A 26,898-nucleotide genomic window follows, 5' to 3' on the forward strand; every position below is an offset into this window, starting at 1 on the left:
TTGTGAAGGACAGTCTCTTGGTGCTGCAGCCAGGAGTCAGTGCTGTGCCTCTGAGGTGGGAGAGCCAACTTCAGGACACTGGTCCACAAGAGACCTCCCAGCTCCACGTAATATCAAACGGCCAAAATCTCCCAGAGATCTCCATCTCAACACCAGCACCCAGCTTCACTCAACGACCAGCAAGCTATAGTGCTGGACACCCTATGCCAAACAACTAGCAAGACCGGAACACAACCCCACCCATTAGCAGAGAGGCTGCCTAAAATCATAATAAGTCCACAGACACCCCAAAACACACCACCAGACGTGGACCTGCCCACCAGAAAGACAAGATCCAGCCTCATCCACCAGAACACAGGCACTAGTCCCCTCCACCAGGAAGCCTACACAATCCACTGAACCAACCTTAACCACTGGGGACAGACAACAAAAACAACGGGAACTACGAACCTGCAGCCTGCAAAAAGGAGACCCCAAACACAGTAAGGTAAGAAAAATGAGAAGACAGAAAAACACACAGCAGATGAAGGAGTAAGATAAAAACCCACCAGACCTAACAAATGAAGAGGAAATAGGCAGTCTACCTGAAAAAGAATTCAGAATAATGATAGTAAAGATGATCCAAAATCTTGGAAATAGAATAGACAAAAGGCAAGAAACATTTAACAAGGACCTAGAAGAACTAAAGATGAAACAAACAATGATGAACAACACAATAAATGAAATTAAAAATACTCTAAATGGGATCAATAGCAGAATAACTGAGGCAGAAGAACGGATAAGTGACCTGGAAGATAAAATAGTGGAAATAACTACTAGAGAGCAGAATAAAAAAAAAGAATGAAAAGAACTGAGGACAGTCTCAGAGACCTCTGGGACAACATTAAACACACCAACATTAGAATTATAGGGGTTCCAGAAGAAGAAGAGAAAAAGAAAGGGACTGAGAAAATATTTGAAGAGATTATAGTTGAAAACTTCCCTAATATGGGAAAGGAAAGAATTAATCAAGTCCAGGAAGCACAGAGAGTCCCATACAGTATAAATCCAAGGAGAAATACGCCAAGAAACATACTAATCAAACTGTCAAAAATTAAATACAAAGAAAACATATTAAAAGCAGCAAGGGAAAAACAACAAATAACACACAAGGGAATACCCATAAGGTTAACAGCTGATCTTTCAGCAGAAACTCTGCAAGCCAGAAGGGACTGACAGAACATATTTAAAGTGATGAAGGAGAAAAACCTGCAACCAAGATTACTCTACCCAGCAAGGATCTCATTCAGAGTTGATGGAGAAATTAAAACCTTTACAGACAAGCAAAAGCTGAGAGAGTTCACCACCACCAAACCAGCTTTACAACAACTGCTAAAGGAACTTCTCTAGGCAAGAAACACAAGAGAAGGAAAAGACCTACAATAACGAACCCAAAACAATTAAGAAAATGGGAATAGGAACATAACTATCGATAATTACCTTAAATGTAAATGGACTAAATGCTCCCACCAAAAGACACAGATTGGCTGAATGGATACAAAAACAAGACCCATATATTTGCTGTCTACAAGAGACCCATTTCAGACATAGAGACACATACAGACTGAAAGTAAGGGGATGGAAAAAGATATTTTATGCAAATGGAAACCAAAAGAAAGCTGGAGTAGCAATTCTCATATCAGACAAAATAGACTTTAAAATAAAGACTATTAGAAGAGACAAAGATGGACACTACATAATGATCAAGGGATCGATCCAAGAAGAAGACATAACAATTATAAATATTTATGCCCCCAACATTGGAGCACCTCAATACATAAGGCAAATACTAACATCCATAAAAGGGGAAATCGACAGTAACACATTCATAGTAGGGGACTTTAAAACCCCACCTGCACCAATGGACAGATCATCCAAAATGAAAATAAGTAAGGAAACACAAGCTTTAAATGATACATTAAACAAGATGGACTTAATTGATATTTATAGGACATTCCATCCAAAAACAACAGAATACACATTTTTCTCAAGTGCTCATGGAACATTGTCCAGGATAGATCATATCTTGGGTCACAAATCAAGCCTTGGTAAATTTAAGAAAACTGAAATTGTATGAAGTATCTTTTCCGACCACAATGCTATGAGACTAGATATCAATTATAGGAAAAGATCTGTAAAAACTACAAACACATGGAGGCTAAACAATACACTACTTAATAACGAAGTGATCACTGAAGAAATCAAAGAGGAAATCAAAAAATACCTAGAAACAAATGACAATGGAGACACGACAACCCAAAACCTATGGGATGCAGCAAAAGCAGTTCTAAGAGGGAAGTTTACAGCAATACAATCCTACCTTAAGAAAAAGGAAATATCTCAAATAAACAACCTAACCTTGCACCTAAAGCAATTAGAGAAAGAAGAACAAAAAACCCCAAAGTTAGCAGAAGGAAAGAAATCATAAAAATCAGATCAGAAATAAATGAAAAAGAAATGAAGGAAATGATAGCAAAGATCAATAAAACTAAAAGCTGGTTCTTTGAGAAGATAAACAAAATTGATGAACCATTAGCCAGACTCCTGAAGAAAAACAGGGAGAAGACTCAAATCAATAGAATTAGAAATGAAAACGGAGAAATAACAACTGACACTGCAGAAATACAAAAGATCATGAGAGATTACTACAAGCAACTCTATGCCAATAAAATGGACAACCTGGAAGAAATGGACAAATTCTTAGAAATGCACAACCTGCCAAGACTGAATCAGGAAGAAAGAGAAAATATGAACAGACCAATCACAAGCATTGAAATTGAAACTGTGATTAAAAATCTTCCAACAAACAAAAGCCCAGGACCAGATGGCTTCACAGGCGAATTCCATCAAACATTTAGAGAAGAGCTAACACCTATCCTTCTCAAACTCTTCCAAAATATAGCAGAGGGAGAAACACTCCCAAACTCATTCTACGAGGCCACCATCACCTTGATACCAAAACCAGACAAGGATGTCACAAAGAAAGAAAACTACAGGCCAATATCACTGATGAACATACATGCAAAAATCCTCAACAAAATACTAGCAAACAGAATCCAACAGCACATTAAAAGGATCATACACCATGATAAAGTGGAGTTTATTCCAGGAATGCAAGGATTCTTCAATATACGCAAATCAGTCAACGTGATACACCATATTAACAAATTGAAGGAGAAAAACCATATGATCATCTCAATAGATGCAGAGAAAGCTTTTGACAAAATTCAACACCCATTTATGATAAAAACCCTGCATAGAGTAGGCATAGAGGGAACTTTCCTCAACATAATAAAGGCCATATATGACAAACCCACAGCCAACATCGTCCTCAAATGGTGAAAAACTGAAAGCATTTCCACTAAGATCAGGAACAAGACAAGGTTGCCCACTCTCACTACTCTTATTCAACATAGTTTTGGAAGTTTTAGCCACACCAATCAGAGAAGAAAAGTAAATAAAAGGAATCCAAATCGTAAAAGAAGAAGTAAAGCTGTCACTGTTTGCAGATGACATGATACTATACATAGAGAATCCTAAAGATGCTACCAGAAAACTACTAGAGCTAATCAATGAATTTGGTGCAGTAGCAGGATACAAAATTAATGCACAGAAATCTCTGGCATTCTTATACACTAATGATGAAAAATCTGAAAGTGTAATCAAGAAAACACTCCCATTTACCATTGCAACAAAAAGAATAAAATATCTAGGAATAAACCTACCTAAGGAGACAAAAGACCTGTATGCAGAAAATTATAAGACACTGATGGAAGAAATTAAAAATGATACAAATAGATGGAGAGATATACCATGTTCTTGGATTGGAAGTCAACACTGTGAAAATGACTCTACTCCCCAAAGCAATCTACAGATTCAATGCAATCCCTATCAAACTGCCACTGGCATTTTTCACAGAACTAGAACAAAAAATTTCACAATTTGTATGGAAACACAAAAGACCCCGAATAGCCGAAGCAATCTTGAGAACAAAAAATGGAGCTGGATGAATCAGGCTCCCTGACTTCATACTATACTACAAAGCTACAGTAATCAAGACAGTATGGTACTGGCACAAAAACAGAAAAATAGATCAATGGAACAGGATAGAAAGCCCAGAGATAAACCCATGCACATATGGTCACCTTATCTTTGATAAAGGAGTCAGGAATGTACAGTGGAGAAAGGACAGCCTCTTCAATAAGTGGTGCTGGGAAAACTGGACAGCTACATGTAAAAGTATGAGATTAGATCACTCCCTAACACCATACACAAAAATAAGCTCAAAATGGATTAAACACCTAAATGTAAGGCCAGAAACTATCAAACTCTTAGTGGAAAACATAGGCAGAACACTCTATGATATAAATCACAGCAAGATCCTTTTTGACCCACCTTCTAGAGAATGGAAATAAAAACAAAAATAAACAAATGGGACCTAATGAAACTTCAAGTCTTTTGCACAGCAAAGGAAACCATAAACAAGACCAAAAGACAACCCTCAGAATGGGAGAAAATATTTGCAAATGAAGCAACTGACAAAGGATTAATCTCCAAAATTTATAAGCAGCTCATGCAGCTCAATAACAAAAAAACAAACAACCCAATCCAAAAATGGGCAGAAGACCTAAATAGACATTTCTCCAAAGAAAATATACAGGCTGCCAACAAACACATGAAAGAATGCTCAGCATCATTAATCATTAGAGAAATGCAAATCAAAAGTACAATGAGATATCATCTCACACCAGTCAGAATGGTCATCATCAAAAAATCTAGAAGCAATAAATGCTGGAGAGGGTGTGGAGAAAAGGGAACACTCTTGCACTGTTGGTGGGAATGTGAATTGGTACAGCCACTATGGAGAACAGTATGGAGGTTCCTTAAAAAACTACAAATAGAACTACCATTTGACCCAGCAATCCCACTACTGGGCATATACCCTGAGAAAACCAAAATTCAAAAGGAGTCATGTACCAAAATGTTCACTGCAGCTCTATTTACAATAGCCCGGAGATGGAAACAACCTAAGTGTCCGTCATCGGACGAATGGATAAAGAAGATGTGGCACATATATACAATGGAATATTACTCAGCCATAAAAAGAAACGAAATTGAGCTATTTGTAATGAGGTGGATAGACCTAGAGACTGTCACACAGAGTAAAGTAAGTCAGAAAGAGAAAGACAAATACCGTATGCTAACACATATATATGGAATTTAAGAAAAAAAATGTCATGAAGAACTTAGGGGTAAGACAGGAATAAAGACACAGACCTACTAGAGAATGGACTTGAGGATATGGGGAGGGGGAAGGGTAAGCTGTGACAAAGTGAGAGAGAGGCATGGACATATATACACTACCAAACGTAAGGTAGATAGCTAGTGGGAAGCAGCCGCATAGCACAGGGAGATCAGCTCGGTGCTTTATGACCACCTGGAGGGGTGGGATAGGGAGGGTGGGAGGGAGGGAGATGCAAGAGGGAAGAGATATGGGAAGATATGTATATGTATAACTGATTCACTCTGTTATAAAACAGAAACTAACACACATTTGTAAAGCAATTATACTCCAATAAAGATGTAAAAAGAAATAATAATGAATAAAATAAAATTACAAGCAAAAAATAAAATAAAAACGAAAAAAAAAATGAAAGGACAACCCACAGAATGGGAGAAAATACTTGCAAACGATGCAACTGACAGGGATTAATCTCCAAAATATACAAACAGCATATGCTGTTCTGTATCCAACAAACAAACAACCCAATAAAAAAGATGGGCAGAAGATCTAAATAGACGTTTCTCCAAAGAAGACATATGGATGGCCAAAAAGCACATGGAAAGATGCCCAACATCGCTAATTATTAGAGAAATGCAAATCAAAACTGCAGTGATGTATTACCTCACACCAGTCAGGATGGCCATCCTCAAAAAGTCTACAAACAATAAATGCTGGAGAGGGTGTGGAGAAAAGGGAACCCTCCTACATTTTAGTGGGAATGTAAATTGATACAGCCACTATGGAGAACAGTATGGAGGTTCCTTAAAAAACTAAAAATAGAACTACCAAATGATCCTGCAATCCCACTACTGGGCATATATAAGGAGAAAACAATAATTCGAAAAGATACATGCACCCCAATGTTCACTGCAGCACTATTTACAACAGCCAAGATACAGAAGCAAACTAACTGTCCATCAACAGAGGAACAGATAAAGAAGATGTGGTACATACCTACAATGGAATATTACTCAGCCATAAAAAAGAAGGAAATAATGCCATTTGCAGCAACATGGATGGACCTAGTGATTATCATACTAAGTGAAGTCAGACAAAGACAAATATATGATATCACTTATATGTGGAATCTAAAAAAAAATGATACAAATGAACTTATTTACAAAACAGAAACAGACTTACGGATATCGAAAACAAACTCATGGTTATCAAAAGGGAAACGTTGTGGGGGGGGTAATGGTAAATTAGGAGCTTGGGATGAACATATACACACTACATATAAGACAAATAACCAACGAGGACCTACTGTACAGCACGGGGAAGTCTACTCAATATTCTGTGATAACCTATAGGAGAAAAGAATCTGAAGAAGATTGAATATATGTGTACGTCTAATTGAATCACTTTGCTATACACCTGAAACTAACACAACATTGTAAATCAACTATACTCCAATATAATATATATATAGTTTTAAAATTGCAAAAAGGGACTTCCCTGGTGGCAAAGTGGTTAAGAATCTGCCTGCCAATGAAGGGGACATGGGTTCGAGCCCTGGTCCGGGAAGATCCCACATGCTGCAGAGCAACCAAGCCCATGCGCCGCAAGTACTGAAGCCCACGCTCCTAGAGCCCGTGTTCCACAAGAGAAGCCACTGCAATGAGAAGCTCGCGCACTGCAACAAAGACCCAACATAGCCAAAAATAATTTATTTAAAAACATAATAATAAAATAAAATTGCAAAAAAAAAGCACCAAATAGCAAGGTGCCCAGCTCACCTTTCATCCTCCTTGGAAAGTTAGCCAAATACATAAGTAAACAAACTACCCAAGAGGCAAGACCTTCAGAAGAAAACTTGCCAAGCTCTCTGAAGATTCCAGTGACTAAGATCTAAAGACCTCCACTCTCAGAGAAAAAGGCACCAGAGGCAATCAAAGCTGCATTTTGGGGGTCACTCTCTGGGAGGCCCAGCTCTGTCCTGCAGCGCTAACGCCTTCCCCCACTTCCACCCCCAGCCAGGAGTTAGCAATTTTCTAAATGAGTGTGTCAACTCCATCACTCTTTGCTGGTGGCCAGAGGGAGCCAGAAAATCCCAGGGCCCAGCTGAGGGGTTGCAGGTAATGTGGTTCTGACTCGCTCATCCACCAGAAGCTTCCCAAACAATTCCCACGTGCCAGGCAGGGAGACAGTGATGCACAGAGACAGAGTTCCTGCCCCCATGGACCCGCACTCTGTGGTTAGCGGTATGGAAGGGGGCAGACAGACCAGCGATAAGCAACCAAACCAGTGAACAGGACACTTTCTCTTCCTGGGAGTTCTATGAAGAAAATAAAATGGCAATGGGCCACAGAGGGACAAGACGACGGTGGGCTCATTTAGGTCCCTGTGAAGAGGGGACACGTGGGATGAAACTTAAGGGATGAGCGGAGCCCAGATGTGATGGCGCGGAAAGGAGGGTTCAGGCAGAGAAGCAGCAGGTGCAAAGGCTGGGTGGAAACCATCGGCCCTTCAGGGAAGAGAAAGGCCAGGGACAGGCAGGGGCGCTATCACACAGGGCCAGTGGCATGTGAACCCTGGGGCCAATCGTGTAAGTGAAGAATTCGCCTTGGACATTCCAGCTGCAGCAGGTGGACCCCAGCCCGCAGAGGGGAGGGGCAGCAAGTACTTTGAATCTGTATCTCCCAGGGGGTTCTGCCCCAGCTGCACTGACACACCTGTGACAAGGCAGCCCCGGGGAAACTCACAGCTCCTCAACGCCAGTGCACAGGAACAGGGCCCCTGAAGACAGCTCAGCCCTTACTGGTGACCCTGAGAAAGTTAATTCACCTCTCTGGGCTATTTTTCTCAATCATAAAGTGATGACGAAAACAGCTGCTACTTTATAGGTTTGTTTGAGACTTAAATGAGACCTTCGATGACAAGCATATGGGACGGCCTGGCCCTCTCCTGCTTACTTGGTCAGCTGTTTTATTATTGTTGCTGTTGTCATTACCACCGTCACTGAATAAAGGATACAGCAGACATTACCCCAACCTCCACTTTGAATAAGGGGATTTTCACTGTCTACTCTAATCATTTTTAAGTTATTTGATTTTTTTTAAATGAGTATGTAGTATTTTTATAGTCAGGAAAAACACTAAAGGTTTTCTTCAAGCCTGCTGGATCTGGGTTACTCCAGAACTGTGATAATGAAGGATTCCAACACTATCAGATATCAGGGCTATGCAGGGCGGCGTGCTGCAACAAGGTTCCCAGGAGCGGGGTTCCAAGAGGACGCCCCGTGATACTGCAGCTCAAATCCCCACCCTGCCCAAGTCTGGGGGACACACACACCTCGGGGAGCCCACGGGGTGCAGGGGCAGCCAGCCGTCCAATTTTCAAGTGGAAAACAAACTAAGCACCGTATGAAGCAGACAAATCTAATTGTTAAGTGAAAGTAAAATCAGTATGACCACTGTAACTGAATCAGAGCCACAGATCATTCTAGATACAAGTGAATTATCAGACAATGGGTCCTTTTCCTAGATGCTTCTACCTTCCAATGGCCCTTTCTTTTAAAAAGAAAACAAAAAACAACTTCATATATATTTATTCAGAAGTCGTATTACCTGAATTTTTATTGAAAATCCAACAGGTTAAAACTGTTTATATTTTTTTACTATGTATTTATTTATTTTGATCTTGTTTTTCAGCTTTTGATTTTGAAAGACTTCAAATCCGCAGTAAAGTCACGGGAATTGTGTAACGCACGCCTCCTGCTCTCCCGTGGTTAGCCTGCTGGATGCTACTCCACCCTATCCCAGCCCCCAGCCTCACCCCATCCCTGCCTCACTGCAAGCCCGGGCCCTCCTGCAGGCGAATGCGCTGGCCATGCGGGTGGTGGTTCTAGAATGGAGTGAGGTTCAGGGAAGGGGTGACGGTGTCTGCTTCATACCCTGCTTGGTAATAAATGGGGTTCTCTTCAGGCAGTGCCAGAATGTCCCACGAAGGGTGGAGCCCGCCCCTGAGCTCGCCCCCTCTGGACAGAAGCCCAAGCCTTCCACACCCTCTGACAAGGCACAGTGTGAGACAGCCCGGTTCCCACCTGCTGTCCTGAGGGCGTGAGCAACAGTGCAACTGTACCCTCTCAAAAGGGTCACGCACACTCACACACACAGTCCCAGGTGGGCACTGAATCCTACACATGGCCCAACTTCCTGCACCCAAAGCCAGGAAGGGGAACGTGGTCCCAGCAGACCCCGAGGAGCAGGCAAACGCCTCAGTGCCTTCTCCACGCGCTCCAGCCTTTTTACTCAACGCACACGAATGTTAGGCACACTCGAGGAAGGGAAGCCACTTTAGCTCCAGTGAGTGATAGCCAGGTCTCAGGCTGCCAGCAGCCTCTGGTCAACGGGGAGCCAGAGCTGTTATTCCGAGTTGATAGATGCTATGGGGACGGATGCCAGCTCTGCCGGAGTGGGCGGGCCACTTCTAGAGGAAGGGTCTGGGTGGTGCACTGCCCTGGCCTTTCCCAGGCAACAGGCTCTGCCTTCCCAGAAAAGGCAGAGGACAGGGGTAAGGGCTCAAGGCCTGTGAAACTCTGCTGTAGGAAGAAGCAACACCTGCTGCAAAGAATCAACAGGGAATTCTGGTTGGGAAGGGAGCCACATGGAGCACATGACTACCATGTGTCCATACTGTGCTGGGCATCTTACATGGAAGATTTCATCCTCACAACCTGACAAGCCTGACAAGGTTATGACTCTAATGTTTTAATCAAGATGGGCTAGGTTGTGCTGCAGCAACAAACACCCCCGAATCTCGGTGGCTTTGGGGACAGAGACATTTCGCTCTTATGCTACATGCGCTGTGGGTTAGTTGGTGGTTGAGGGGGGAGGGGAGGAGAGAGTACTCTTCTCATCACTGTCACTCCCAGGGACCCAGATGACAGAGTAGTCGCCATGTCACCAGTCACCATGCCAATGGGAAAATAGAGAACGCTCTGGAAAGTGGCACTGCCAATTCGGTGCTTGGCCTTAGAAAGACGCACATCACTTCTGTCCCCATCTCATTAGCTAAAACGAGTCATGTAGCTTCGTTCACCGGGACAGCACCAGAGGTGCAATCCTGCCATATGCCCTATTAGTTTTGTAATTTACAGATAAGAAAACAGCAGCTCAGAGATGAATGGTAATGACAACAGTACTACTACCAATAAGTCATAGTGACTGAGCACTTACTATGTACTAGGCACTGGTCTGAGTGCTTTTTTCAGGCTGGGACACCGGGCAGGGATATGTGGGAATGACTCCCTGTAATGACTGCCCAGCCATAGGCCCAGCCCAGTAGATGCAGCCACGGATGGTTGGCGCCCCCTTTTCTGCCCAGGACCACCTCTTCTGAGTGTGAGCTCCACGAACCAAGTGAGATAGGCCAACAGGCACACCCAGGAGCTCAGTCATTTTTACTGAGAAGAGAACACAAAGGTGAGGGCAAGACACAAAAGACGACAAATCCCCAGGAATCACAGCCCCGACACAGACGTCCTCACGGGGGCTGAGGGGGTCAGGAGGTGGTGGGCAGAAACACTGTCCTAAGAAGGCAAAAACTGGTTCTTGGAAGACAGAAAAAAATCTTACTTGTTTTAGGTACAAAGCACAGACATACAGACAGACAGACTTATAGCGTATCTGGTATTAAAATTTATGGCGGGGAAGGGGGTTGAGTGCAATTAGGAATAAAAGGTCCAAAAAGGTTTGTGGGGGGAAGTGATAAGGTTGAGAGGCACTGCAAACACAATGACTATTTTCACTTTGGCTTATTATTTTCTGCTTTTATCCCAAAACAAACATTTTACATTGTTGCAACTACAGAACACACTTTCACATTGTTTTTACCATTCACAGAGTTTGCATGCTCCTATCCTTCATTCACCACTGAACACAGATTGATCAGGGGTCTCCTGCATGCAGACACTGGGATGAACCGGTTGGTTTATCCCAGCGTCTCTGGGGTTGTCAGCTGTAATTTTTAATGTCTGTGAAGTATATAAGCACCATGACTTACTAATTCATTCATCCACAGTTTTGCATTTGTATCCAATGAACAAATAACGTCTTTGCTGTGGTGTATTATGAATCACTGTATTCTCTTGAGATAAAAATCTTTGGAGAAGAATTACAGATGTGTGACGTCATACTGTCATAGAAGCTCTGGTTACCATGCTTAACGAAACCACCGCTGCAACAAAGAGGCTTCTTTCAGCTACGGGAGGAGTGGCTCAGATGCCTCCAAATTCAGCAGGAAGGGCCGAGAGAAGCTGCCACCTGGCTTCCACTGCCGCATCCTGCTGCCCCTCAGCTCAGTGGGGCCGCCTGGACTGTCTCTGGCCCCCGAGGCTGGGGGTCTGCAAGCCCAGCTATTGCTGCAGACGGGAGTGGGGCCAATGAAATGGACATCCCTGGTCTAACCACAGAGGGGACAAAGCACTTGGTGCTCAGGTTCGCCCATCTGTTGAGATCACTTGTTTCCTTTCATTTATCCAGAGCGAGACAGAGAGAAACAAGCAGGGGCAGAGAACAGCCCCCGTACAAAGCAAACACCGCCTCCTGGTCCTGGGTTCCTCCCTCTTCAGCAGGACTGGCCGGGCCCCTGGCAAACAGAGGGAGGCTGGGGGCCTGGAGGGAGGCTGTCTCTCTTCCTGTCTGGTCCCCTGAAAGAGTCACAGAGGCCCACAGATGGAGTCATTAAAAGCACTGTGGCCTAGATATCACTTTCAGTGAGCCACCTGGAGTGACAGCCTGGGAGGAAAATGCACACGCAGAACAGGACAGAAGGAAAAAAAAAAAAAAAAAGTCAAGCACCAGCTACTTGTTCGTGGATTTCTTTCTCCCTGTGCTCTAGAAGCTTCGTTCTACTCCAGGCTGCCAGGGCTGCTGTCGAACCAGAATGGGAATGTGCCTCAATTGCTAAAGCCCAAGACACAGCTCTGTTTCTCCCCTCCCATGGAGAGGGAGGAGGGCAGGGGAGTGTAGCTGGAGAGCACTTTGGTAAGATCTTTCAAAATGACAAAAGCCCTCTGCCCCAGCCTCTCCACGCCCAGGAATCCTGCCCTCCATCACACTTGCATGCTCTTGGCTGCAAGCAAAAGGCTGGAAACAGGCTCAATGTTCACAGGCAAGAGGCCCAGTTAAAGAAATGGTGGTTCATTCATACAATGGAGTACTACAGAACTATATATATAAAAAAATAAGCAACTGGCTTTCTCTGCTAAAACGAGAAGTGCTATGAATAGGATGCCATCTCTTACATCTGTTAAAAACCGACTACCTAGTCATACACATAGACACGTAATACACACACACATGCACCTGCTGGGGTTGCAGACTGTCTCTGGTAGGTTGGGTGAGAAATGGGTTGATAGCTACCACTGGAGAGGAGGGTGGGGAGGCTGTCCCCACCGCACACACCCCTGAACCTGCCGGACACTGTGCCAGATGCAGGGTCACTTTTTTGTTTTTGGTGGGGAGGGGGGGGTCGTGCCACACAGCATGTGGGATCCTAGTTCCCTAGCCAGGGGTCGAACCTGTGCCCCGTGCAGTGCTGAGTCCTAACCACTGGACCACCAGGGAAGTCCCGGAGTCACTTTTTTTCGAACCTGGCTGTGAACGAGCTTTTGCATCAGGCCCTGTACGTGCCTTCTTTCATTTCATTCTTACGGCACCTCTTTGAGGCGTCACGGTCCCTATTGTACAGGTGGGCAAACTGAGGCTCAGAGAAGGTAAGAAACGCGCACACATCCTCAGTGTTCAAAGCTGTTTTGCTCCAAAGTCCCTGCTCGAAAGGCATAACACGGGCTGTTTAGAAAGAACCACCTTCCTGGCTGCAAACGCCGTGTGTGCCTGAACAGGAGATGCTGTTTTTAATGAAAAACACTTGATTTCCCAAGTGCCTCGCTGCCACTTAGCAAACCTGAGTCTGCCTTCCTGGGCCTCAGGAAAGGAGGAAGGGTGTGGAAGTGTGCCTCCCCGCCTGCCAGGCCCCGTGCCACCCTGAAGAGCTCGCACTACGTCCAACAGCTCGTAACTTGAGGACAAAGACCAGGCCTGCATTACAAGCGCTCTCAGGCGCCTGCCTTCCTCCCTGCCTGGGGAACAGGGACGTCGGTCTGGCACCTCCCTGCTTGCTGGCACTGCCACCTCTATACTGCGAGGCCTGTGCTGGGTATTCAAATGCTCAGTGCCTCGGTTTCCACATTTGTAAAATGGACATGAAAATAATAACACCAACCTCGCAGGATTGCCAAGGGACTAAAAGGGGAAAACAGATGAACAGAGCTGGGTTCAGGGCCCACACCCAGGCCCCAGCTTGCAAGGGCTTTGCCTAGCACACCTGTTCTCAAATGGTTTGGTCTCAGGATCCTTTTACAATCTGAAAATGATTGACGACCCTAAGGGGCTTCTGTTACGTGGTTTAACCTATTGAAATTTATCACAGACAAAATTAAAACTGAGACAAAATTGAAATATATACTAGTTACCTGAAGAACAATAATAAACTCATTATATGTTAGCATAAGTAACAGTTGTTTTTCATAAACCTAGTTTCAAAAAAAATTTATTTTATTGAGAATAGTGGCCAGACTCTCTGCTTCTGCATTCAATTTGTTGTAAAATGTCGTGGTTTTTTTTTAATTGAAGTATAGCTGATTTACAATATTGTGTTAGTTTCAGGTGTACAGCAAAGTGATTGTTATATATATACTTTTAGATTACTTTCCATCATAGGTTATTACAAGATCCTGAATACAGTTCCCAGTGCTATACAGTAAATCCTTAATGCTTACCTATTTTATATATAGTAGTGTGTGTTAATCCCATACTCCTAAACATTGTAAAATGTTTTCATTGTGAAGACTAGAAGAAAATCCAGCCTCATACAGGCAGGGAGTTGGAAAAGGGAACAGATTTTAAGAGCCTTTACAGATCATTTTGGATATTCCTCTTTGACAAAACACTAAGACTTGTCAAGCACTAGTTTCTTAAAGATTAGCTGCAGTGTGGGACCTGAGCCCGTGTGGTGCCCTTGTGTACTCCATGACCTGCCCGTCTCCTGGTCTGTCTTGCACTCTGGCTCACTTACACATGCATGATTTAGTAACTTCATGCAATGGTCATCTGGAAAACATTGGGTCACGGGGTTATGCACTTGGAGGGAATGGGAAAAAAAGGGAAAAAGGCAAATAAAAAGGCAAAAAAAGGGCAAATAATATCTGGGTGTTACTATGAAAACAGTTTTGACCCCCGTGGACTGCGAAAAAATCCCAGGGACCGTCCGGGACCACACTGTGAGAACAGTGGGTCAGCAAAACTTCCTCATCCTCCACACATTAACCATGTTTTTTTTTAAAAGTACTCGAAAAAGAAACTGCCATGGAAAGTGAAGGGCAGTGAGAGTGGAATCACCTGCCCGGAGGGTCTCGGCCCCTCCCCAGCTTGCATGGACGTGTGGGCACAGGAGCTGGCGCCCTCTGATCCCCGCTGGCCAGCCTCCCCTCGAAGAACCCAGCCTGCTCTGCGCCGCCCTCCATCACCAGATGCTTTCTTCTCGCCACAGGACCCCTCATTTTCCCCCAAATAACAGACCTTGGTGGTTTGCAGAGGGCGCCTGAAACGGCAAACTACAGGGGGCACGCATGGGCTGCTGCCCTTGGGCTTTGCAGTTGATGATTCTTGGTCTCTTGAAATTACATATGTAACATGTATTTATAGCCAAATACATGGGTGCCCAGAAACTGCAACTCATTCATACATACATTTTTAGCATATCGTTCGGCCACCAAGTTCCATTAAATCCTCCTTCCTGGGTCCCTTGCGTGGCTAGTCCTGCGTCGGAAACAAGGTGAGTACTTCACAGCTGCGGAATGGGCTATGAACAGGCCCTGTCCCCAGTCTCTCCCACTCCAGGCAATCCGGTCTTCACTTTTGACCACCATTCTCTCCTGCTCAAAAGCTTCAAGGAGGCTTGGACATCCAAGTCTTGTGCAATCTGGTCCCCAGCCCCTCTCCCCCACCACTCGCTGGGGCACATGCCGGACTTTCCAGCTCTCCCATCCCCACTCCCTCTCTCCATAAGCCCTCTCTTTTCACGCTCACACCCTCCCCTGGACTTGACATCTGTCTGGCGTGTACAGGACCTCGTACATAGTAGATACTGAAAAAATTAACCTGACAAGGAATTTCTGAGCACCTACCATGTGCTGGGTCCTGTGCTATGCACCAGGAACATGGCAGAGAGTAAAGAGAAAATTTTTGTCTTCTCTCCTACAATTAACATTCTAATACCCGTTGGCCCTTTGCTGCGGTGCTGTGAGGGTTCTTCTCTAGTCCAGCATTATTTATTCCTTCAGGGCATTGGGTACTCTGCCTTTATTTTTATTTTCAACTCATCGAGGACAGTATTCTGTGCCATCTTTGCTGCCTGGAATACATTAGATCGATAATATTGCTGAATGGGAAGTAGATTAACCACAAATACCCACTGGAATAAGAATCAAAAAGATCCACATGAGAGGTCCTCAGTGTCTGCTGTGTTAACCTGCAATATGATTGGTATGTTTCATATTTAAGTATTTTAAATGCTGGATGGGAAAGAGCAACCCTCATCCCTGTCCTACACGGTATTCTGCATATCACAGTAATCAAACTGGAGATGCTGGCCTCGAGCACCCTGAGGGGGTGGTTAGGCGCTAAGGTCCTGGTCTCAAATCCCAGCACTGCTGTTTCTACCTGTATGACTGGCCCAAGGTACTTATATTCTCTGAGCCTCAGTTTTACTCATCTGGAAAATGGGGCGGGTGGAATAAGTGTCAATGTGCTATCCTGAGAATTAAATGAGAAGGTCCATGTAAAGAGCCCAGTACAGTGGGACACACAAAATTCACTCTATTAATGAGACCTGCTGTTATCAATACTGTTGCTGTTGTAGCCCCTGTTGGCACAAGCTCTTGGCAGGAAAATTCAAGGATGGCACCCTGATCTCCACCCCTGGTCTTACTCCTGTGACCATGTTACCTACATAGCAAAGGGATTTGCAGATATAATTAATGATGTTACTAACTAATCAGGTGGCCTTAAAATAGGGAGATGCTCTGAGTGGGCCTGACTTAATCACATGAGCTCTTTAAAGCGGAGTTTTCTTCAGCTGATTGCAGAAGTTGATGTCAGAGATCTGAAGCAGGAAAGGATCTGACACTCCACTGCTGCTTAGAGATGGGGTATCTGGCATGGAATGCAGCAGCCTGTAGGAGCCAAGATCAGCACCTAGCTGACAGCCAGGGAAGAGAGAGGGACCTCAGTCCTACAACCACCAAGAACTTGATTCTCCCAACAACCTGAATGAGTCTGGAAGCAGATTCTCCCCCAGAGCCTCAGGATAAGAGTCCAGTCCAGCTGGTACTTGACCTTGGACTTGTGACAGCCTAGGCAGAGAACCCAGTTGAGCCAGCCCAGGTTTCTGACCTACAGAACTGTGAGCTAATAAATAGGTATTGTTTAAGCCACTAAGTTAGTGGTGATCCGTTAGGCCACAACAGACGCTAACGTAAGCCCTGCTTGGCCTCTGGCCATAAGGCATATAAATTAAAAACATACCAGGTGCTTGTCCAAAGGGTTCAGGGATGGCACTTTCTGCATCCTTAATGCTGCATGGGTGATGCTCTAGGGCGGGGTCTGTCTGATCCATCTCTACCTCTAGCACTTAGCAGTGTGGCTATCACACCGTAGGGTCTCAATAATTTCATTTAACAAAATTTCAGCTTCCTGAGCAGTCCGGAACAGAATGGCTTACAGCTCCCCAGATTGGCTTCATAATCTCATGACCAGCCAATCATAACGTGTTCAGGTGCACTAACCTGGACAAATCCCAGCAAAGTCCTCTTTTCTGCCTAGAGGAAAACTATATAGACACTGCAAGCAGTTCACAGGAAGCCACCCAGCACCCAGGGTAGGGATGTGTCCACGTGCAAATGAGTCTTGCTTTACACACCCACCGACACCACCATCGTCCCTGCCTTGGCCTGTGGCAGCCTCCCAGGGATCAGCTGGCCAGCCAAACCCTGACATTTTGCTTGTAATTGTACCTTCCTGTAAAAAGTCCTAGTTGGAGCAGTAAAAATAGCAGCTGCAACTTCCTGCAACACGGACAGACCAGTCGATCCTGGTGCCTGAAACAAAACCTGGCGACTCGACCTCACTCTGACTCCACAAACCCCTGCAGGCTGGGCTGGGGGTGGCAGTGGGGTGGGACCCAGTCTGCCCCTGCCCTCACGGACTGCCCTCCAGCCAGCTCCTGAGTGAGATGCTCCCCTCACTCCCTTCATGAAAAGTCCAGCCCTCAGAACCATGGGATGCCTAACAAATGCAAAGATGTGCCTGCATCCAAGGTCTCAGCCTTCTCTCCTCCCGCCCACTGGCTGCAGAGGTACAAAGGCAGGATGCCTCCTGACCAAAGCCCTCTGTCCACCTGCTTGTTCGTTCGCTGCTATCACCGCCCCCCCATGTCTGTCCACCTTCCTGTCTGTGGCCTAGTCCCCCCCAGCTCCCCACAGCTGTCCCAACCAGGTCAGGCTGGTGGGGATAACAGAAGCCTCCACCAGGGCTTAGGTCCCAGGCGGCAGCAGGGCAATCGCAGCCAAGTCTGGACGCTGCTCCCCAAGGTGTGGACCCGCTGTGTTAGAGCCCACTTGGGGAAGGACAGGAGAGCCTAGCTATGTATACCCCAGGCACCTGAATCCCAGCAGTGATGAATTCCTCCGGGGCCCAGCCCGCTCCCTGGCTCCTGCATCATGGGGCCTGAGGCCGCCCAGGGACCACACGGGCCTGGTTTTCCTTGGCCCTGATCCCACCTTTCCTTTATCAATGCCCACAGCTTCCCCTCCTTCTGTCTCCAAATCAAGTACAAGGGCCCTTTTGTCAATCTTTTGCTTATCTTAAAGCCTCCTGTTACAAGAAAACAGACAAGGACCCCCAAGGTAACAAACATGGAAATACACAAAGTTCTAGGAGCCCCAGCCTTTGGTCTCTACCAACAGATAAATGCGGGTTCAAGTCTGTGGTGACCAGTGCCCCTTTCTGAGCCTGTCCCTAGACCAGCTAGAGAACCAGCTAGAGAACTTTCTCTGCCCTCCTGGCTCATTTATTTGACTCGGCTGGGTGAGGCCCTCCCCATCTCAGGGATGCAAGGCAGACGTCCCACCTAAAGCCAGCCCAGTCCCTCCCCTGGACACACTGGCTGTTTAGAAACACTCACATCCATTCAAATGTTCCAGGCTCCAGACATCTGCCTTTCACTAGTAAAACCCATGATGTCTGCAGAGCTTTTCAGCATAAAATGAACTTTCAGGAATGTTTTCCCATGCCCAAAACGCAGCAGCCTGGCAGGGGGCAGGGCGGGGATTAAAAGGACCTCATTTCACAGATGAGTACACAGGGCAAAGGCTTCGCTGAGTCCCCAGCCGCGGTCAGACCAGTGAGAGGCAGCACTCGCTAAACCTTGATCCTCTGGGAAAAACAACGATGGATTACAATAAAAAGAGAAAGCCTGAATAAACTGGATCACTTTTTTTTTTTTTTTAAGGAATAATGAGATCCTTTTCCCCCATCACAGTAGCTAAAAGGGAAAATGTGGATAATAACAAGTGTGGTGAGGACGTGGGGAAGTGGGCTCCCAGACACCATCAATGGGAGAGAAAACTGGCTTATTAGTCTTCGCAAACGGCACTTGGTTTTGACAATGAAAATTTAAAGACCAGAAAGACGTATGATCAAGGATGTGCATGACTTCATGGATTGTATAGGGGGGAAGAAAAATCAGACACAACCAAAACGTCTCCTGTTAGGAGACTGTGAGCTGAAAGATGGTGGTCTGGCCGCACCATGGAATACTACACTGCTGTGAAAAGAGAAAGAGATTCACCACACAGTAAGTGATAGACACTGTGGAGTACTGAGTGTGATCCAAATTACATAAGCACAAAATCTGCATATGAAAAGGGGGACGAGAACAGTATGCCCCAAACTGCTGACAGATACCAAGGATGGGGCCACTTTCATACCATGCTCCGTTTCTTCTTATATTGTTTGTTTATAAAGGGAACCTACTGATGTATGATTGAAATTAAAGACAATAAAACAACTTAAAAGGAACATGTTTTCCTTAGGCTCCCTACGCATCAGAAGATTCCAGGATGGAATGGCTGCAGCCTATCTCTGGGTCTCGTCTCAACCCCCTCCCCAGCCCACAATGTTCCCAGCCTGTGCGCTTGCTGGGCACCCCTTTCCTCAGATCTTCCCACAGCTGCCTCTTGCCGTGTTGGAGGTCTCGGCTCAAATGTCACCAGCCCAGAGCCCCCTCGTCTAAGCAGATGCCCCACCTTGATCCTTTTCCTCACACCTCCCCGTCCGCTTTCTGCAGCCCAACCGCAGCTCTATTTATTTTATCCATCTGTGGTCTGCCTCCCCCAGTTGAATGGGGGCCCCAGGATGGTGGGGACCTTGCCTTGTTCTCTGCTGCATCGCAGATCCTGGCAGAAAAACAGACGGCAAAAAACATTCGTTGGGCACATTAGGAATTGAGACACAAACGACAGTCCCTTTCCTCACGTGTCCAATGGCTCTGGCCACGCCACTCACAGCCTAGCGCTGACCCATAACCACCTGACTACTTGTCTGTCTCCCAGGCCAGAGGCCGAGCTTGCAAGTACAGACCCTCTTTGAACCTGACTTTCCCTTCCCAGTTTCTTGTCCAGGGTGAGCCATTCAGAAGGTGCTGAATAAATGTCTGTTGCCTGAATGGAGCTGTACGTCTCGCTCCCTCGGATTTCCAAAGCCGCAAATAATACAGGTGCTCACGGGTTAAGGGACTTGCTGCCCAGGGTCTCGCAAGCCCAGCTGGGATGCAGCAGAACTTGAACTCTGGATGCAGGATGCAATCGCCATGGCTTTCTAGAAAAAGAGCTCCTCCGTCTCTTGGCCCTCACTCCTGACCAGACAGATCTGACCTGGCCAACTGCAAATCTGGCAGGCAGCTCATCCTGGGGTTTGAATGAGCCAAGCCTTTCTTATCTTAATTAGGAAATTAATTCCTTTCAGCCTAGATTGATCTGTGGTCAGCCTCTCCCTGGGGGCCCAACAGGAGCAGGCAGAAAATAAGCAAGTCTGAGTTTGAGTTTTCATCCTATCCCCACATCCTACTCTGACGGGAGGGCGGCTGACAGTCCAAGGTGACTTCCTGGCAGACGGAGGTGGGTGGGGAGCGACAAAGGGGTCCTCCCTTCCGCAGCCGCAGACACAGTTCTCCCACGGCCCTGCTCAGCCCCCGCCTACCGCCTCCTCACAGGAGGAGCCATCAGACTGGTCTTGCAGGCGCCTCCTTGGCAAAGTGCTGCGTGCAGAAGGCAGGGAGCCTGGCGTCCTCCTCTGTCTCCCTGGGCTCCCTCAAGATCCCTCTTGCCCCCTAGGAAGTCTTTGTCCGTCTCTCCTTTCAGAGGTGGCCCTAGGCTCTATGCCCAGGGGACACTCCGCAGGCGAGGTCTCACCCCATCTGTTCCAGGCTGGGTGGGGGGTGTCAATTTAAGTGCTCCCACACCTGCTGCCCTTCACACCTGGGCCCCAAACTCCAAGGCAGTGGACAGAGGCAGGGGAGTTACCGGGAAAGTCTGACTCAGTTTCCACTCACCAAGAAAGGAAAGGAAATGGGGCGCCTGCCTACTACACCACTTTCATTCTACAGGTGGAAAAATGAGGGCCCAGAGACGGAAGGTGACCTGCCCAAAGGCCAACAGCACCCATCAGAGGTGGAGCTGGAGCTAGGACGCCAGATTCCTGCCTTCTAATTCAGCCCCTCTGCACTCTACCGGCCACCTCTCCCTCTTCCTGCCCAAGAGAGCTATGCAAGTAACTCAAGCCTTATAAAACTACTTAATACCAGAGGACACAAGACCTTTTGAGATTTTACAGCAAGACATTTAGTAGAAGCATTGTACCGAAGAACATCCACCCATTTTACAGAAGAGCAAATCGAGGCCCATGGAGGTAAGGGGACCTACAGGAAGTCGTACAGCAGGTAGGGGCAGAGCAGGACTCCCAGACCCCCACTTAAGTGCTCTTTCTGCTGACACGGTCCAGGTGTGAGGGTTCCATCTGTGGGATAGCTGGTGAAGAGGTGCAGCTGGCCTTGGGCCTCAGTCACGCTGAAACAAGGTGGGGCCCAGAGAGCCTCATCTAAACTCCGTCCCAGAGGTGCAGGAGACCATCGTTGGGGGAGGGAATGGCTTGGGAGATTTTTATGTATTTGCAGAAAATACAGTGAAATTTCTCAACTAAGCTGGATTTCTGAGACCACAGAGCTGGCACTTTTAAAAACAGGTTAGTGAACCACACACGCCTACCATTTTTCATCCAAAAGGTCACTGACAGGGCTGGGAAGGAAAGGTTTAGCAGTAAGAAAGAACAGCGTCTACTGGCACCAGAGGGAGGGGGCAGGGTGGGTGCAGGTGGCTGGGACCCCAGGAGAGGGCTGACCACAGACACATAAGCAACATCTGAACCCGAGTCCAGTTCAAAGAGCCCATGCTCTTCCCCCCATCCCCCAACCTGGTGCTGAAGAGACTTAATAACAGGGAACCCTCCCATCCCTGAGCCCTCTCTCTGCCCTCCATCCCACAATCCCCCCTCCATGCTCCTAACAGCTAAGGGAACTGGAGTAAGTCTGGCAAGGTGAGTGCCTGAAGGTGACAGGTATCAGCTTTAGCTACATATTAGATTGGGGTGGGAGCAGTGCTGATCAGGGGCCAGATGGTCTAGGAAAGGGGGTGGAACCTACAGGGTACGCTGGGCTGACTTCCATCACCTGGGGACAGACCCAGATTCCTAAGGGAAAAGGCCTGCTGGGATGCTGTGAGTAAAAGCTGTGGATGCATACACTCTCCCCACCCCCACCCCCAGCTGTCCCAACTAAGTGTTTTCTGGCTGGGAAAATGCTTCAACAGCCCTGGTTGCCTAAGGCAATTCAATTATGAAATTTACCACATCAGATGAAAAGGAGCATCTCAATCAACCAATTCATTTGTGTCTGGCCACTCTGTTTTCTTGTGCCAGCTCTGCTAGCACCCTCCGTTTTCAGGCCACACCCACACTGAGGGCTGGTACCGTGGCACTAAGGGCTCAGGCGATGGGTTGGTGTTTGGGGCTGGTGGGGTGGGGTCTCCCATGATCCCCTGAGCAGATCTGCTGTATCCAGAAGCCACCCATCTTCCTGGGGGACTCCTGGGCCAGACCACCACAGTCCCAGGTGAAACTTTCCATCACCTCCCACGTGCATGCTCTCTGCCCTCAACCTGCACCTGCCTGGAGGCTGGCAATGAAGTGGCCTCTGGGAGAAGTGTGAGTGGGTGGGGGGAGGTGGTAGCCCACCACATGCCTTTCTCATCTTTACTTAATCAAGGCATCATCTCTCCAGGAAGCCTTCACCACCCGCACACCTCCTGTGTCCCCTCAGCTCCCCTTGCTGCCTTTGTTACTGGGGTACTGTGCACACCTCGATGTGTCAGGGCCTCTAAGCCACACGCATGCCAGCACACCTGGTCCAGGAGCTCCCCGAAGGCAGGTCCCAATCAAGCCCCTTCAAACCATGAATCAATTAATCGGTTAACGAATGAATGAACAAACCACCACTCCCTTTGACCACCCACCCCCCAACCGTGCATCACGGTAATAGATAGGAAGAACCAAGCCTGCTTTCGCTGCAGACCAGGAAGTCCAAGGCCCGGGTAATCGTCCTCTTTCTTCCTGCTCTCCTCTCCCACACTGAGCGCCCACAGGTTTAAGATGCTATTAAGGGGCATCAGGCTGCAGAAGCCACCTCTGAGGTGGAGTGTGCCAGTCGCCCGCGGCTCCTCTCTCTGCACCACATACATAAATCTGGCTGCAGCCTGAGCCCCGGGAGGAAGGTCTCTACCATTTCTCTCTACCTTCCTTTGAGTAACCTGCATGGAGTCACTTCCTGACAAAGGGAATGGCTCAAGACGGAGATAGCTGCCGGGCACAGAAGACTGATTCCGTCATCCTCCAAAGGCACGGCTTGGGGACTCAAGGACCCCGTGTTAGAAGGACACCAAACCTGCCCCCGGTGGGGTGGACCTTGGGTCCTACTCCTCCCCAGTCCCCAAATGCAAGCCTTCACCAACACCCCCTTAGCAATACTAACAGCACACCTGGGCTCAAAGAGCATTGGTCCCACCTGTGAATGGGCAAACTGAGGCCCAGGGTCCCAAAGGGCCTGAACCAAGTCAGAGTCACCAGAGTCTGGCCTGTGATCAGACTGTGGGGTTCCTGCCTCCTCTCCCCCTGGCAACTTCCCTCTCTCAGTCATGCCGCCAGAACCAGAGTAAAACTAAAAGGTCCAGACACCTGGCCTTCTCTGCCCTGACTCACCAGGGAGGGCCAAAGCTCAGGGAGCCTTCCCCCTGCCCAAAGCAACCCAGCAGGACCAAGAGTGGCTGCGTTAAACCTGCGGGGGACCTGGGTCGGCCCCCACCCCACCCCCTTTGTTAAGATCTCTATAAAGATTTCTCTGCTCAAAGACAGTGGAAATGAACTTTGGGCTCTTTGAAGCACCAGCACAAAAATGTCTGGTGCCCCTGGGGGCACAGAGTCCCAACCAGAAAGCTTCTCAAGCAACCACGAGGGAGAAAAGGAGTAGGGGGCGTGCCCAAGTGCTGCGGGGTCCCGGAGCCAGAGCAAGATGGGGTGAACAGGACAGCCAGGGCCAGAGAAGGCTTGCTCTGGACCTGCTAGGGGGGCGGCCACCCTGGGGGGCAGGTGGGCAGGGCTGAGGACGGGTGACCATTCCTCTGCTGCTCCACAGCTCTCTAAACAGAGACAAGGGGCCCTGTCAGGTGGGACGTAAACGGCCGGGGCACAGGAGACTCCGGGCCGGGCTCGCGTGGACGACCTTTCCCTTGGTTAAAACCCTCGGCCCTCGCTCTGCACGAGGCAGGCAGCCATCTGGCCCTCGGCGTCAAGTGCGCGGGGACTTCGCCCGGCCCGCGGCGCAAAGCCGGACTGCTCACATCCTCAAAGACAGGCAGCCTCCACTTTCCAGGATCGATAGTAATTTTTTAAAAAGAGAGTCTGCGGACTCAATGAATCAAGCACTCCCAGGGGAAAGAGTTGCAGCTCCCGCGCGCAACATCCATTTGCAAAACAATTCATTCTCTCGCTCAGAGCTTTCAGCAAATACCCTCGCCGGGTCCCCCGGCACTCGCGAGGAGGGAGGAACGGGGTTGGGGAGGAGACGGCTCTCTACAGACCTCCACTCCCCACCATTGTCCCCGACTCCAGCCCTCCGAGACCCCGAGGTGGCAGAGGCGGTTCCAGACACTCGAGCCCCGCTGTGCTGCTCGCGGGGCACACGGTCCCGAGAGGCTCACTCTGCCGGGGGCTCCCACGGCGGGGCGCGCAGGACCCGGCGCTCCCGATCCCGGCCCGGGGTGAGGGGTGGTGACAAGTGCCAAAGCCGGCGGCCGGGCGCGCGGCTAGGCCGGCCCGAGGACGGCGCCCCCAGCCCAGCCCGGGTACTCACCACTCGGGGCGTCGCCACCCGCCGCGCTCAGAGGCCCCTAGCCGCCCGCGCGAGGCTCCGCAGCCCTCGCCGCCGCTGCTCCCCTCCCCCAGCTCGCAAAAGCCGCTGAGCGCGTTGCTACTGAGGTACAGCCGGGGCGCCGCCAACAAACTAGTTTCTCCGGCCTTCCCGCCCCGCCTCCCGGCCCGAAGCCAATCAGAGGCGGCGCCTCTGTGACGGATGGGCATCCGAACCCGTAGTTAAGCCAGCAAGAGGAGAAAGGGGTGGGCGCTGGGCTTCCCCAGCACCGCGAGCGGGGTGGGGGGCAGGGAGAGAAAAAGGACTTCGACCAGATTCTTAAAGGAACAGGCCCCTGCCCGCCCCCGCGGCCGAAGTTTGCGAACAAAACCCGACTGTGTTCCAGAGCTTTCCGAAGGAGGGAGCTCTGTAGATTGCAAATGCGTCTTCTGTACCTGGTCTGCGGAGACACACCTTTCACCTAGTTGTGAAAGTGTTAAGGAAACCGTTTCTTTTTATTTGGAGCTCGTTTCAGTGTTTGGGATTTTCTTCAGCCACTGAACCCCATCTGTGCTTGGAATATGTATTTAGCTCTCCTACCAGTGTCATTTCTCACTAAGTTCCTTTGTAAGCCGACCTTCAAATATTCATTCATTCATTCATCCATTCATTAATTCACTCCACAAACATTTGCTGGATGCCTGAGCGATGGGCTAGTCTCAGAGTGGGGAAAATTATAATTTCTCCTTCTTGCTTTCTGAGTTTGCATCTCATTCCACCACTTCAGGTTGCTGTATATCTAACTTCATCTATAACGTGGCAGGTAAAAAGTGCTCATCGGATTATCTGAGGGATTAAAGGAGACAAACTCCTATGACAAAGTAAGTGTGCAACAAAATGTCCTTTCTTTCCTCCCTCCCGCTGAAAATGGATAATTCAGGTAGGCTACAAAAAGGATGCAAAAAGCCCTGGTAAAGTACAGAAAATGATAAGTGTTGTAAGAGCCAAGCATGGGGTGGGGAGAATTCCCAGGAAGCACAGTTCACACTGATGGGAGGTGCAAGGAAGTTTATTGGGGAGGTGATTCGACTACCCAAAAGATTTGGATGAGGTGTAGGATTTTGACTGGTGGAAACTGGAAAGGAGAGCCCATGGGTAGGAAGCTGTTTAGATTGGACAGAAGAGATTCCAGGCTTAAAAGTCTGTAAGATGACAGGGAAGACACTAGGCATTTTGGGGAGAAACAGCATGGTACAGAGGAAAAGGTTTGAATCCCAGCTCTACCCTCAAGAGCTGTTTAGGACTGGAGGCAGAGTGCTCAGGCTCTCTGGGTGTTGGATTCTTACTGGTGAAAGGAAGATTCTAGAACCTATTTTGCAGGGTTATTGTAAAGATTAGATAAGAGCACGCATGTAATGGGCCTGGTACCTAATAATTGCTCAATATAGATTTGTGTCTCCATTTGGCCTAGATCTGGAGATGGGTAAGACACGAAGGTTCTGTTAGTCAAGAGCAGTCTTGGTCAGAGGTAAGAAGCTAGCCAAGTGTGCTGCTAAGGTGCCTTCCAAGGGGAAAAGGAGGCATCAAAATAATTGGTCCATTAAAGAAATGACATAGATCACATTTGTAATTTTAGCCTCCTGCCAATTTTCTAGAGCTTGAGTATTTATATAATTGTTAGTTGGATGAAGCTCCACATACCAAATTGATTCTTAGCAAGTTCATAACCATTGCTTATTATTCCATTGAGACTCTCTGTGAAATTATAAGTGCCAACCATCTAAAATCTGGTCTACATTATCATTTTTTCCCCTCCTCAACTCCAAGCTTAAATTAGGTACTGGAATAAATTAAAATTAAATGTAGGCAAGGGAACAAAATCAGACCAAGAACACTTGTTGAGTCATTGAATTTAGATATGATTTGAAAGGAATGGAGAGGACGGAGCTTGCGTTGCCATCTGTCTCAGTTCTCGCTGTAGACCCTGGAGCACAACCACC

At 47.7% G+C, this 26,898-nt stretch overlaps 1 protein-coding gene across 1 annotated transcript in view; it reads right to left on the reverse strand.

Annotated features, from left to right (window-relative positions):
* KLHL25 (kelch like family member 25) overlaps positions 1 to 25,009 on the reverse strand; it is a 53,209-nt gene extending 28,200 nt beyond the window's left edge. The window contains exon 1 of the mRNA XM_082858470.1: positions 24,902 to 25,009. The gene's annotated coding sequence lies outside the window, so the exon portion shown is untranslated. The remainder of the gene's footprint in view (positions 1 to 24,901) is intronic.
* Between the last annotated feature and the right edge of the window lie 1,889 nt (positions 25,010 to 26,898).

Source organism: Leucopleurus acutus (assembly GCF_964270905.1).
Source record: "Leucopleurus acutus genome assembly, chromosome: 1".
NCBI lineage: Eukaryota > Metazoa > Chordata > Mammalia > Artiodactyla > Delphinidae > Leucopleurus > Leucopleurus acutus.